Source organism: Chionomys nivalis, chromosome 12 (assembly GCF_950005125.1).
Source record: "Chionomys nivalis chromosome 12, mChiNiv1.1, whole genome shotgun sequence".
In the NCBI taxonomy this organism is placed as follows: domain Eukaryota; kingdom Metazoa; phylum Chordata; class Mammalia; order Rodentia; family Cricetidae; genus Chionomys; species Chionomys nivalis.
This window is the reverse complement of record NC_080097.1, coordinates 49341376-49355800: the sequence shown is the minus strand read 5'-3', so window position 1 is coordinate 49355800 and position 14425 is coordinate 49341376.

Below are 14425 nucleotides of genomic sequence, written 5' to 3'. Positions count from 1 at the left end.
CTGTTTCTCTTTTTATGGTATAATGTATAATGGTCTGTTCATGAGTTGAAATGCGTATAAAGTGTATAGTGAAAGTTGGGATATACTGGCGTTGATTTGGAAGGAACACATAATGATAAATATATATTTACATATATGTGTGTATGTGTGTGTGTAGCTAGAAGAGTGGGAATACATCACACACATGCACACACACACAAGTACAATAGCCATGCACTTCCAAAGTTGGTTTCTGATTCTGGGGAATTTGCCACTTCACTGAGCTTTCTATGATTCCAAGATTCCATTGGAAATAATGGAATGATTGAGAAATGTTTGCTAGAAAATTCTCCCCTTCTTCCCTCTCTCCCTTATTTCCTTCCTTCAGCAATAGAAAGCACAATTCCTAGCCTTACTTACCCTTCTGGTTCCATTGCTATGGTTTAATCCAAGGAGGAAACTAGAATTCGTTCCTTGCCTTTGCCCTATACCCCTCCTTTCGCCCAACACCAAGAGCAAGCAGAGAGATCTACCCACACCTATCTCATCTTTCCATGTGCCTCTGTTTCTCATTTTTCCCCCATGGGTAGGTCTCCATTCCTGGATTTGAATACCAGGATCCCTTCTCTTTCCATGCAGGTTCTGGGCCACCCCCACCTTTGGAGCTGTCCTCTCTAGAGGCCTACACACATTGCACCAGGGCACAGACAGCAGGAAGTCAGAGCCACCAAAAGGGCTCTCTTCTATCTGGTAGAGACATCATGTGTCTTAGCGCCAAAGAGTACAAGGTTCAGAATTTTTTTTTTTTTTTTTTGAGGAAGAACCAATGGTCTTAGGTGACTCTATTGGTCAACCAAGGAGAGGATGTGGATGGGACTTCGGAACAGGCCAGCCAGCTTTGCCCATGCAGTGACCTCTCTGCTTCCTGGTGGGCATGCTTCTTGGAGAAAGAAATTCTAGGCAAGGAGTGAGGACAAATGATCAACTTTAACTCACTTTTGTCCAGACAACTCATTTCTGCAGGGTAGACTGGTCCTCCTCTGGTTTGTCCACTGTTAGTTTTGTTGGGGGGGTTTCCAGTGATGCTTTCTCATTATCTATAATTTAGATCCCTGGAAAGGGAGAAGACGCTGTCCCAAGAAGAAACCATTCCAGAAAGAGACGCTTTTCTTTCTAGTTTCCTAGTTGCTCTTGGTAGCTCACTCCTGATTCACTCCTGAGCCCCCGCATCCATTGCTGATTTCTGTGTGCCCACTTTCAGATAAGAATAATGTCTAGGCCTGGGGGCCTTGTAGATGATTGAACCATGAGCATCAGGTACATTTCAATGAGAGTGACAAATGATGCCAGTATTTCTTTACCCTGAATTCAAGGTGCTTTATTAGCAACAGTAGAAACTCTAGACTTTGGGCTACTCAGACCACTGTGTGGGCCATGCTCTGACCTTCCTTACAAGGACAGAATGTCAGATAATGAATCCATTTTACCTCATAGGAGTTTCTGCCAAAATAATATTCCCATTGAAAATGCAGCCAACCGTCCATCGAGAGTGTTTTCTATGCCAAGCACAAAGCTAGAACTACAGGGGATCTAAATGTGAAACATATTTCAAGGCAATTAACAGCAAGGGGTAATAATTGCACACAAAACACTATCACACCACAGGAAGCAGAGCACAAGACAAGTGTACCATGCAGTAGGCATCTGCAGAAAGACACAGTATTTCCAAACAGAAGGACAAGGAAAGACTTTGAAAAGGCTAGCATATGGATCAAATTTTGAAGGATCTATGGGATGCACAGAGATGAGCCATTAGGGTTAGCTATGACCTCAGTCATGTATAAGATATTGTTTTCTCTCTGATGGGAAAGCAAGGTATCTCCAGCATGCACAAGGTGTGCCTTTCTTCTTGGAACTGGTCCTGCCGATTCCAGGTGTAGCCTCGCCTTGAGAATAGACCATGGCCCGAACATAGCTGGTGAGATGCAGAGGTTGCCACTGCTAGCACTTGAACAAATAACTAGATTTCCTCAGTTTCTCTTAGTCTTGTTTCTTAGGGTCATTCCCTCTTTAGTCTTCTAAAACTAACAACTTTTACCAATCCATAATCCAGTTGAAGTCCAGCCCTGTCCGCCTAGCGGACATTCAGAAAGGATGGACTTCAATTTCATACATTCCCCCCCTTAGGATTAACCTTAGTACATAACAGCATGGGCCACAGCTTTATTTTACAGAGGGAAATGAGACTTGGGTGCTTGAATAATCTTCCCTGCTTCCCTCAATTAACAAGTGAAAACCCTGACACGGGGGGTTAGGTGTCTAGGGCAAAACCCCCTTGCCCCTCCCACCTCACCTCTGATCACACCCACTTCTTGATTGATGGAGCCCTTCACCTCTGCTTCCTTCTGTTATCTAAATGAACTTTGAAGGTTCACCCCTACAGTGCTATCATTTATCTGGATCTTCAAGAAAATATGCCTGTAACAGCCATAGTGGCTTGACTGATGAACTGTTGGGATGGTCAAGAGAAGAGATCATAAAACATTCTTTTGAACCTGACGGATGGCAACAAAATTATCCCCCTCAATTCCAAAGATTTTTCTCCTGATAGAGTGCCTAAAACAGATTCAATGAGAACCTGATTCACTGATCAGTTTCTTTTCAGACCTCTCCCGGGAGGCCATTTGGAAGGATGACTCCATCTAGCAGAGAAGGGGTCAGAGCATTGGGTGGCCCCATTGTTTTGGGAACCTAAGATGCCAAACAGAAACTAAACAGCATCTGCCTGTCTAAAGGGCTGGAGTCTTGCTTTGTCTCAGGCACAGCTGGATTTGTCTCAAGCTTCCTGTCAGAACCAAAAGCTTTTGATGCAAAAGGAAGAGATTTCTTCTCCTGAGGATAAGGGCTCCATCAGATCACCCAGTCCCTAACAGTCAGTTCATTCTGCTTCCAGCTCAGTCTCACCAATCACTAACACCAGGTAGACACCCCAAATGCTTGACTAGACCCATCCCCGGGTCATTCACAGTCTTTTGGGGGGGAAATCTAGTTCAAAAGGACTGAGTATAGGGGCTCAAAAGACAGGAAGACATCTAACACAACTGAGCTCAAAAACAGACAAGGTGACATGGCGTTTCAGGAGGTCTCTGCTCCCCGTCTTTCTAAAGGACTCATGAGCATCCCCATGGGTGATGGTACCTGCTAGACTTAGGAACTAAGGACATTGATTAGGAAATGAACCAAGTATGCCTCGTCCTCTTCTCCCATCCATTCCCTGAAAGTCCCTTTCGCTGAGTACCTATGCCTTGTCTCTGTAGATCAGTTGAGGATTTGCAAGGCCATGAAGAGCCCTTCATCACAGCAGCACCCTCTTAGGAAAAACATCTCAACCAGAGAGTGGAGAGTGACAGCATGCTCCTCTTCCTCTGAACCAGATTCTCCAAGATATAAGATGCTTGGTTGCTTTCACCCAAATCATGCTAAGGTTGATCTCAAGATTGAAGAACAGCTTCTCTATTGCCTTACTTCCAGGGGAGATGAGACTGTAATATACCTTCCTAGCTATCCTTCTTGACCATCATATATTTATGTCCACAGACCATAACACCTCCATTCCGAGCCTTAGGGACTCACAGAGTTCATGTAAGTGAATATTCTATGAGTAGGGAGAAGAATGGTCTCTTAGAAATGGCCAGAGAAGCATGACATGACACAAGGGTTGAACCAGCTTTGTATTACTTTCAAAACCTCCCTGTGAGATCAGAAGGCATAGGCTAGTCCCCAGCACACTTTTGGGCTCACACTGACTGCCACTGGTTCCTCCTAAAAGTTTTCTTTTATTTGCCATGGTTCCACTCTAGTGTCGTGGCAAATTCTGATATCTCTGCTGGAGTACTTTATCAAAAGTCTTTTGAAGTCAGTGTGCATCATCGTCCTTGCATTTGGCACTTAGGGGATGCCCATTTCCAAAACAGTACGTCTTTATCTCCTAGTGAGTTCATCGGGTCACTTACACGTGGTATTTTAAAAGTCCTCATTGTTTAATAGTGATGAGGCATAGCTGTGTTCTTTCTTGAAACCCTCACGAAAGAGTTATTGTCTCCACCTTAATTTCCGAGTTTGATTTGGCAAACTGGAGCGTACAAGTCTGCTGGGCATATACCGAGTGGTTTTTGTCTAAGTGGATCAAGAATGACTTCTGGAAAGAGATCTGGAATCTAGGAAGATATGAGGGGACATCCTAAGCCTGGCTCTTGTCTAAGCAGAGTCCAGTCTCATCACAGTCCAGGCACAGCAGGTGGAGCGCTGGATTCAACGTCAGTCTAATGCGCCAGCCTGGGCACAGCTTCCTCTTCAGTAAATACAGACAGCAGTCTTTAATACCCCCTTGCTAGCCTAGAATTCTGTTGTCAGTACACCCACTCTTCTAATAAAGAAGGCATAGTTCGGTTCCTCCCTTCCCAACTCAGCCTAATGTTTATAAGTCTAAGAATCCAAGGAGATCCTTTTTAAATGAGGGAGAAGATGAGCATCTCAGCGCACAGACACCCCTTCTCAAAACAAAACAAAGACAAACATCTCCCAAATAAATTTTATTTTTTCTTGATTTAAAAGAAAAAAATGAAGCAAGTGCTCATTGCTCTGATAAACATGCCCAAAACGCTTATTTTGCTAGGAAAAACAACAGAACACCTTTGCTTCTCCCAACCCCTGTTTTACTGATGATGTCAAATGGTTTAACTGTGAAAGAAGACCCGAGTGTTCTGGGTCCTAAGCTGGGAGTCAGCCACATTAGATGTTCAGAAATTAATGAGAAAACTAAACAATGCCAAGCACAAAGGAACCCTACAAAGCCTATTGTCTTTTAAACGTCACTTGGAGTAGATAAGTGTGTCACACAACATGCGCTTTGCATATGCAAAGTCATAAAAGTTTCATTGAATGAGAATTGAGATGTGTTTAAGAGAAACAAATGAGGCTGGCCATGGCATTTCCTGAGTGCCTGTTGGGCACTTTGCCTCCAATAACTATGGATTAAGTGGTTTCACACCCAATGTAAGGAGGCTGAAGGTCAGAGAGCTGATCTGCCTGAGGTCATGCACTACAATAAAGTAAGAAACCAGCCTAGATTCCAGTGCCAGTTTGGTGGTGTGCAAACCACACCAAGAGTGTACCAAAAGTGTTAGTTCTTGAAGTATCATTCATGGGAATGGCTTTCAGCTAGGGACAACTCCATAATGGCACTAAGTACTCCAAGGTACCAAGAATGGCCCATATAGACTTGTCTTGGGGTATGATTTTTAGCTTTTAGGTTGCATTCCCTATCATCCCATCTTCTAATTTTATTCTGTCTTTTTCCTCATGTGAATACATCTGTGATCACAAATCCTTAAATGATGCATCATTTGGAGAGAGGCGGCCTGGCTGTCTGTGCAAAACTCTGGGGATTTATTGAAGACTATAGTATCTGTAAAAGCTATTAAAGCAAACCAGCTTTTTAGAGTCCTCACTTGGCAGGAAGAACCATGATCAGCAAAGCCCATAGACATCAGCTGGGAGGAGTCAGTCACTCTAGAGGCGCCCAGAGTGGTGTACAAAGGACCACACTGTGGGCTATGCTGTGGCTCAGACTGGGCTGGGAGTACAGTGTGTTTCCATGGTGACTGCTGTAGTAGAGTGGGCTGTGGCCCGGTGACTAACTCTGGGAAAGCTTTGTCAGAGAGATTCGGAGGTAGGTCACTTCTGTTCAAAGGGAGGAGTGGAAGCACCCTTTTGCCAAAATTAAGGAATGTACTACATGTTTTAGAGGCAGCCCATGCTTCTTCCAATGGCCAGAATTTAGCCAAATCACACTTCCTGGCTGGGATTCACACCACCACTTCGTACTCAGTGTCGAAGACAGGGAAGCTTCCTGATGGTGCCGAGGGATGGGGGCTTCTTTCTGGCCTTGGCTGTAAACATGAGTAGAAGATCTGTTCACTTATACAGGTCCCTAGGAGAAGCCAATGGATCGTCCTACCAGCCACAGTTCAGAGATGGGACATGGTGCTCTCCACATCCTACACAGGTCTAGCTAATCCTGGACCCAAAGCACCTCCAAGGCTCACCATCAAATGGGGCAGTGTGGCTTTCTTGGATTCGGATCCCAGGGGGCTTCATGAAGAAGGCCAAAGACCAACAGGCAGGGTGTGTGGCTTCTGCAAGCTGCTGCTGTCTGTGCCCAGTGTCAACTGTTTGCCCTTCCTCTTGGTCACAGAGAGGGTGACTCTCCAGTGGCTCACGAACCTCCTAACATCCCCCATATATGAGATGCTGCAAGTCTCAAGAGGCAAGTCTTCCACAGGCCCCCTTGACTCTCCTCATGTCCCACCCAGGGGCCTGGTCACTTCTTTTAGCCTGCTTCCTCTTTTCCAGTCTTGCCCTAGGGTGAAGCTCAGGAGGTAGGGCACCCATTCTCACATCCCCTTCTATATTCTTGACATCTTTTTTTTCCTTCCAGTACACGAAACCATGAGAAACACTGTCGCCTTGGCAATGGCCATCCATTTAACAAATGGAGGCCTCTGGGCCCCGACCCCCAATCTCCCTGCTGCTTCTGTTGTTCTCTTTCTGTCCAGTAGGTGGTGCCACCTTCTCTCCCAACAGCCTGCAACAGTGACTGAAGTGCAAGGCAATGTGGCCCCGAGGATCAGGCGGAAGCGCTGTTTCCTAAGCATGATGGGAAAAGCTCAGTGATGCGGGTACTCCCTCAGGATCTTCCACCCTTCAGCCCAGTTTTCTAGTTATTTTCTCCTTGAAATTGGTATCAGTTTTGAAGAAGTAGGCACCTTGTGCTGGCGAATTGTGCAAAACACCACCCTTCTGTCGTTCCTAGCCTGGAAGGGGTGACGGCCGCAGTGCCCTGTCTCTGTTAAGACCGCCATCTGTTTTTCTGAGTTGATTTCGATTGGTGCATTCTCACTTTCAGGGACCTCTGATTCTAGAACAAAATCAGCTACTTATTCTAGTTACTGTAAGCAGACACATAACTTTACTGTAATTTGAAAACCCTTGCACTGTAATGGTATTTAAAAAAAGCGAATCCTATTGAAACTGATTTTGTATTTTTGATTACATCTGGATTTTCACATTTTTGTATCTAACCATAACCACGGCAGAGCTTCCATAGCTTGTGTTTAAGGCCTTGTTTTCTTTCCAGGTTGAAGTCTTAAGATTGTGTTGACACCAAAAGTTTAAGGGGGCAGGACTGGGGCCTGGCTGGTGGCACATTATCCCTGCTCTGGTGCCAGGGAGACCTCGTCTAGAGGAGCAAGCCACATCGCATTCCATTGCGTGAGTTTCCCGCTACAGCTCGCGTCTCCAACAAACCCAAGGCCAGCAATTTAGGCCCAACCCTTGCCAGGGACTCTTCTCGACTGAGCGGCCCCGCCCCCTGCAACACTCGGCTTCCTGGGCAAGGGAGGACATTTTTAAAAATATGAAACTTTTGGAATTGATTTGTGATTATTTTTTTTTCCTTCCTGCTGGAAACGTGCTGGGCAAAAAAGACAGCATGATGTTATCGCCACCCCCTGCTTTTCCAAACCGATACACCTGTTGTGCTCTTTCGTTTCTTAGTGAAGAACATTCTAGACACAGACCTAAATACGAACTCTTTGCCTCCTGTATTTCGGGTTAGCAATTCTCCCTGTGTATTCCTAACTGTTGACGCGTTTGCCTTCTTAGCATTGCTTCTCATTTTACTTTATTTTTTTACTGAACAGCAACAAAACCACAAAGGAACAAATTATCTCTCTCTCTCTCTCTCTCTCTCTCTCTCTCTCTCTCTCTCTCTCTCTCTCTCTCTCTCTCTCTCTCTCTCTCTCTCTCTCTCTCTCTCTCTCTCTCCCTCCTCTCTGATGTGTAATGTTGTGTTGTCCGGATTCTGTATAAAAATATGTATATGATGTATCTGATATCTGGCAGCCACTGGCTGTTATTTTAACCAATATAATTAACAAAAATGCATAATGTTGGTGTTTGATTTTTTTTTTTACAAAAAAAAACAACAACCTAGTTAAGATGTTGTGTATTTTTGCATGGTTAAAATGTACTTAGTGCATTAAGAAGTGTCGTGGAGGTGCACAGTGAACAGGCCAGTTTACTTTTTAATTCTAACGGTGACTGATTATCAACCAGACTTAGTCCCAATGACGTCTGTCTGCTTTCCTTTAGCATAATTCTATTTATAACTTGTGTTTAGTATTCAAGGTTCAACATAGCATATCTATCTATCTCTATTGTATTTACTGTTCCTTAAAACCAGGTTGTGGAAGTTCACCCATCGGGCACAGGTGTCTCCATTGCTGATTTCTGTTGGATTACACCCCACTGAACAGCTGTACAGTCCAGCTCTAAAGCACCAGGCCCTGGAGGAGACTAGGGCGGGCATTTCTCCTTCCAGAGATCTCTCTCTTTCTCTGAGCAGTACTGTGGTTTTCCCTTGTCATAGAACATTCTTTTTTCAGTCCTAGTTATATAAATGAGAAGAAAGGACAAGAAGGTAAGCAGGAGTCTAAGAATTATTTATATTTTATACACAAGAGTACATATATTGTAGATAGACAGACAGGCAATAAATGTTGAGTTAGGTGGACAGGCAATGGGAAATGTTGCAGGATTCAGAAAGAGAGATGCCCGGCTTTCCTGACTGCAGTGGTACCACATGAAAGACTGTAGAAAAACTGGTGACCTTGTTATGCCTCTGTTTCTTCGTATGTGACACATCAGGAGGGCGACGACAGAATGGGAGACAGTTGCCTTTTCCTGGGTCTTCAGTGCACTTAAAGCAAAGATGGGTCCTAGGCTACCTGCGAGACTGAATTGCTGTTTGGAGACAGATTATGAGACACCCCCCATCTCAGGACACCTGGACTTGCTCAGGGGGAAGACATGTTTTAAACAGGATATTGACGAGATGGTTCCCACATGGATTAGAGGGAGAATAGCCAGGCATTATTTCTGGTCAAGGGAATTGAATCCTTGCCCTGAAGTCCTATCTTCTCTTTGCCAAGTCTGCATCTGTGGCTGGTTTATTCCCTGGTACGCTAGCCTAGCAGTTTGTTATCCTATCTTTCCCCACCCCAGACTCTGACAGACAGCCCCCCCTGCTGGGATCCAACATGTACAGTTGGTATTAGCATTTTTGTAGTGTTTAGCCCAGATCTGTTTCTCAGACACTTACTTGTCTCGGGGCGGACCACTTCACCTCTCTGCAATCAAGCTTCTTCTTTCCCAAGCTGAGGTCATAGGTTTCCAAGATCCTGGAGCTCATTGGTTTTGGAGATAACCATCTGCTCAATGGCCAGCTGAGTCAAAGGAAGTTCTTGGCTGTCTCAGTCTTCCCCTATTCAGAATTAAGAACTCAGAATACTTCACAGGCATCTTCTTCCTCATGGGCACATACGTCTTCAGTGGCGTCTATGTGTGTCACGCTGTTGTCAGCTGCAGGGGGCATTTTTCAGAATGCACTGAGTGCATTTCTTCCTTTTCCTCAGAGTCAAGGCTGGCTGCAGAGGGACCACACATCCGTTGCAGCATTGTTCCTCTCTTGCAGGCTGTGGCCAGGACTCAAGGGGAGCAGTACCAGTGTGCTGATGATGTTGCTCTCTAGTCTCCGGGAGGCTGTGGGGACAACAGCGAGTCGCTACTTGTCAGGAGCAAGCTCACTCTCGCTGGGTTTCAACTGACAGCATCTCTGGGACCTCAGACCCTGAACACCAGAGAAGCCCCAAGAGCCCTGAGTACCCAATGTCCTCCTTCCACAGGCGAGACAACCCATGCCTAGAGGAGAGAAATAACGAACAAGGGGACTCAGCAGAACTGACGGAGCCACTCTGTCCATCTCTGACATAGAACCACAAGCTCAGAGTGCCCCTTTAAATTTATGAAAGCTGTGTGGTATGACCCCAACCACCATGCTTGACATCCCTAAATATCTTTCATGACCATGGTCGATGGGAATGCACAGTTCACATTCCACTTTCCCAGGCCTGCCTGAGCCAAGTGAGGAAGGTTAGTGTGTGGGATAGGAAATGAGCAGATCTCCTCTTCACCTGTGTTTTTAAGAGGCACTGGATAGAAATAACAGTGGATTCTCTACCTTTGTCAGGCCCTTCCTACTCTCCTGCTGGGATGGACTCTGGGTTTTCTTTAATACACACAGTAGTCTAACTGTCCATCTAACTCCCCATCCTTGAGCCCACCCCCCACCTTGATGACCTCCTCAAGGTTGTTTCCATCCCAGAGGCTTCCATTCATTCCAGAAAGAACATTCTATAGCTTTTTTTTTTTTAAATAGTGTTTCTCAGGAAGCCATGGCCTCTGATCCAAACAAGTCTTCATGTTTACTTTAAATTCTCGCTGTTTATTCATTGCACATCTCTCTGTCAATTTTTATCTTTATGGAGCCACCAGAAGCCATTGGGTATTTTCCTCATGTGAAATGGCAGTTTCAAGGACTTTTATGGGTGTCATTTCCCCAACAGTGACAGCAGCCTCAGGCCTTGCTTTCCTCTTTAAAGGAGCTTGGTGGTACCATTCTTCTGTGACCTTTTTTTTTTTTTTTTGGTCTGGAGGACACTTGAGATTTGTCCCTCAATCATGCAAAGATCTACTGTAGAACATGCTTTTGTTTGAATTTTTAGAACAGAGTCCACAGCCTGCTGCTGAGGCCCTTTGATTTTTCCTGAATCATCACTGATAAAGACCAAGAAGTCTCCAGGTCTTAAAAGGCTTTTTTTTTCCTTCTTCTTACATGGAGAAATGTTTTTGATTCCAGTTAGATTGAGGGATGTTTCTTAAAAGAGATCAAATTTCTGAGTTGGAGATTTTTAAAGGACTTTATACCTTTAAAGAACTTCTATCTCAGCCTACTCCCAAGGGGCCACTTCCTGTCCCCAACCAATCATCTGAAGAGAAGCCTGTGCCCTAGCTAGAGGCCCAGAAAGGACCCTGGACATCCTTAGTGGTGTTCTCTGGAAAGAGATGTGCCCCAATCCCCTGCGAGGTGTGGGTCAGATGTTAAGGTTCAAGGTTCTTCCTTGACTTCTATGGCTCTAGAACACCCCCTTGTGGTTCTCTGGGAGAAAGGTGATTTTAGATGGCCAGTAAGCCACATATCCAACTTTTTTCATCAAGAAAAGGAGCTGCCATCACTCCATATTAAGACCATAAGCCATAAAACTAATGTGCTTGATATTGGTAATAACAATTATCATTAGCTTCTCTTTTAACAAAGTAGGTAACACAATCAAGCATTCTTTCACAGTCTCACTATCCTGGCACAGACTCTTGTCTGTGCACTTCCTGATGTGTTGTAAGCGTCTGTCATGATCGTATAGAGAACCCTTCCATTTGTCTGTTACAATCTTTTCCTGAACTGTTAGAACAGCTCCTGTCTTCCTGGTATTCTTAAACTCTTCCAAGAATAGGCAGGGCTGGTGAGCACATTACTTAGTGAGTAGTTGAGGCCACACACCAGCCGCTGCTCACAGCAGAACTCCAGCCCAGGGCTGCTGCTCCCCTGTGCTATGTGGGAGCCAGAGCTCCCCAGAAGGATGCCTTGCAAGCCTTGCAAAGCAACAAGGTGCCTGCCATGAACACTATGCTCCCGAGGCTCGTTGGCAGTTCTAAAGAATGTTGTCTGCCTCTCAACATGGTAAGAGCAAAGCCAGAGAAAAGGCTTCGATTAAAGACTATAAAGGTGACTGCAGTGTCTCAGTGGCTGTAGAAATATGGCTGGATTCTAGCTCTACAGAGCCCATTCCCAGTGGCTTTGGGTATTCTTTCAGGGAAAGGAAGGTGTAAGCTAGGTCACTTCTTAAAGGATTTGTTTTGTACTATGTATCACGTACAGGATAAGTTTAATCAGGCACTAAAGTAGAACTCGACAAGGAAGTCATCCACCAGTCCTCTTTAGCACTGATCACTTTACTTGCCACCAATCTTGTTTTGTCCATATCCCTAAAGCATGCTTGTCATATGTTTTTGTCATTGGCTTATTGTTAGAATTCTTACGGTCCTGTTACCTACTCTTCTTAGGGTCTAATAAGACAGCTTCCACCAGAGGAACTAGATAGGGATGTAGCTCCAGACAGATGACCATTAGAGTGTTTCCGCTTGCAAATGTCTCATTCCCACCAAGGTCCCTTAGAAGGCTCCTGAATAATTTGAGTCTAGCATCTCTAAGCTGCTATACCTGCAGGCCCCAGGCATCTCAAAAAGAGCTTTTCTGGCCTGTTATCTCAGGCTGGAGGATGGAGGGGATTGATTCTATCTGCTTTACCCGGATCATACTTGGTTCCTCTGCAGGGATAGCTAGTTGTACCCTTTGGCAGAAACTGTCCCAGATCCCCTTCTTCTACTCCAGAGTCTCAGCAGTCAGACCGCCCAGCCTCTTGCCAGAAGTTAGCCCAGAAGAACAAGTAGCTGTTTGAGGTTACCTTTCCCCATAGCACTGCAAGGCAACTGCTTTGTCCAGAGCATGGAGGAAGAGGGTAGTTCTGCTCTCCTTTATCTTCTGCATGTCTCCTTCGGAATAGAATCATGTCACAAGAGCTTTTCTCTACTCCCTAGAGGCCAAGTGGGACCTCATAGTTCCATAGCCTTTATTGCTATCCTTTCATCTGCTCAGGGGAAGGTGCCCTCTGGACCCCTGAGATTCTTGCCCTCTCTCCAGTTGAGTGTAGGTCTCATGGTGCATGCAAGCATCTGGCCTGGTTTTCCAGGTTGTGTGGTGTTCAAGGCCAATGAGATGGACCAGCAAGATGCGAGCCAGGGTCTTGACCTAACTTCTGCATGAACCTTGGTGCTTCCACCTGCCACTCACCAGAATATGACCACAGGAAACAGTTTGGAGGGTAGAGACTGCTTAAGTTGCCCCAAGTCTTGGACGAGCCTTCTTCCCATGGAGCCTCCCAAAGGGCAAGCCCTCTGCTATTGCGTACTGTAAATCTGTGCTCCAGGAGCTGAGGCTTGCTGGCTTGGGGAAAGTAGCTGAGGAGAAAGGACCCCCCTTCTCACCTTTTGTTTACCTTTGATCTGGCTGAACTTAGCTGTCCTTAACTTCTAGTTTGCTAAAGTCCTTATTGCCTTAATGACCACCTACCAAACAGTCAGAACCAGGCGAGAAGTCCCTCCCATAGTATACCTTGGAAACCTGCCTGTCTCCCCGATGCTGCTGTGCCTGAAAGGCAACCACACTCCCTCTCCAAAGCCCAGGACCCCCCTCTCACTAATAGAGCAGTGTTCTCAGGCTGAGGACAAACCCAGGACTGCTCAGGCTGAGGGATCCCCAATGCCCATGGTAGCTACAACCAGCCCTACTCCGTCCTTTGGCCTCTACTGCTTGAGAACTGGACTCCCCTGCCCTCCGCCTCCACCTCTCGCCCAGAGACCCTTCACCCCATCATGCTCAGTGCTGTTCCTGAAGACCATCTAGACTTTTCTGTTCTCTGGAACATTCTATTCACCTTCAGCTGCAGCATCCCCCTTCAGCCTCTCCACCAAGCTCTTTAAGTGAAAGGCAGCGGCTGTCTTCCCTTGGACAATAATGAATGTATCTACTGTAAGTGCAGACCATGTAGAGAAGTGGCTGGGTTCAGAAAAAAAAAGAGGATTTTTGTAAAGCCTGTTTATTTTTTTAAGTCAGTTTTGAGCATTTCTATTTTATCACCCTTCACGTGGTTTTGGGGAACCCAAATTGTATCAAGGTCTCATGCCAAAACAAGCCAACAGTTGTTTTCTTTACCTTTTTCCTCCGTGCACCATGATTTCAGAGATTGTTTTGGTGTCATTTTAAATGTTTTCTTGTGACATGTACTGATGATAAAAGTCATCTTGACAAAAAAAGATTTATACATGAATCAGAAAGTATTTATTTCAATTTTGTACCTTTCCATTTTAATACATTATAATGTATTGACTCAACTGAGATAATATAAACAGTTCATTTTAATAACACGTGTGTGTGTTTTCCTTTATATATAGTTGGGGTGGGATAAACACTCCTGGGGTGGAAATAGTGAGTGTTAACTGGCCTCGGTGTGAGCAGCCGGAGATCTCCCCTGCACCAGAGGCTTCTGGACTGGAAGTTGGAAGCAGCTGGTGCCTTTAGGGGAGGAAAAGATGGTGACGCAAGGAAATGAAGTGTGGAGGTAAGTGGTGGCCTGCTGGGCAATGCTGACCCCTACAGTGCTGTACGTTACATTGGTCTCCCCACTAGCAAGGCAGGCCAAGACCACACTGGCCCTCGCACCCTGGCCCCTGGATGTGGTCTTGGATGGAAGGCTTCAAGAGGGGCTGTGCAGAGGAGAAACACAAAAAGGGATATAATCATATTCCATGTCTGAGTCTTTTGCTGGAAGGTGGGCAAAGGTGGGAAGAGCAAGCAAGGAGACAAGGCAGC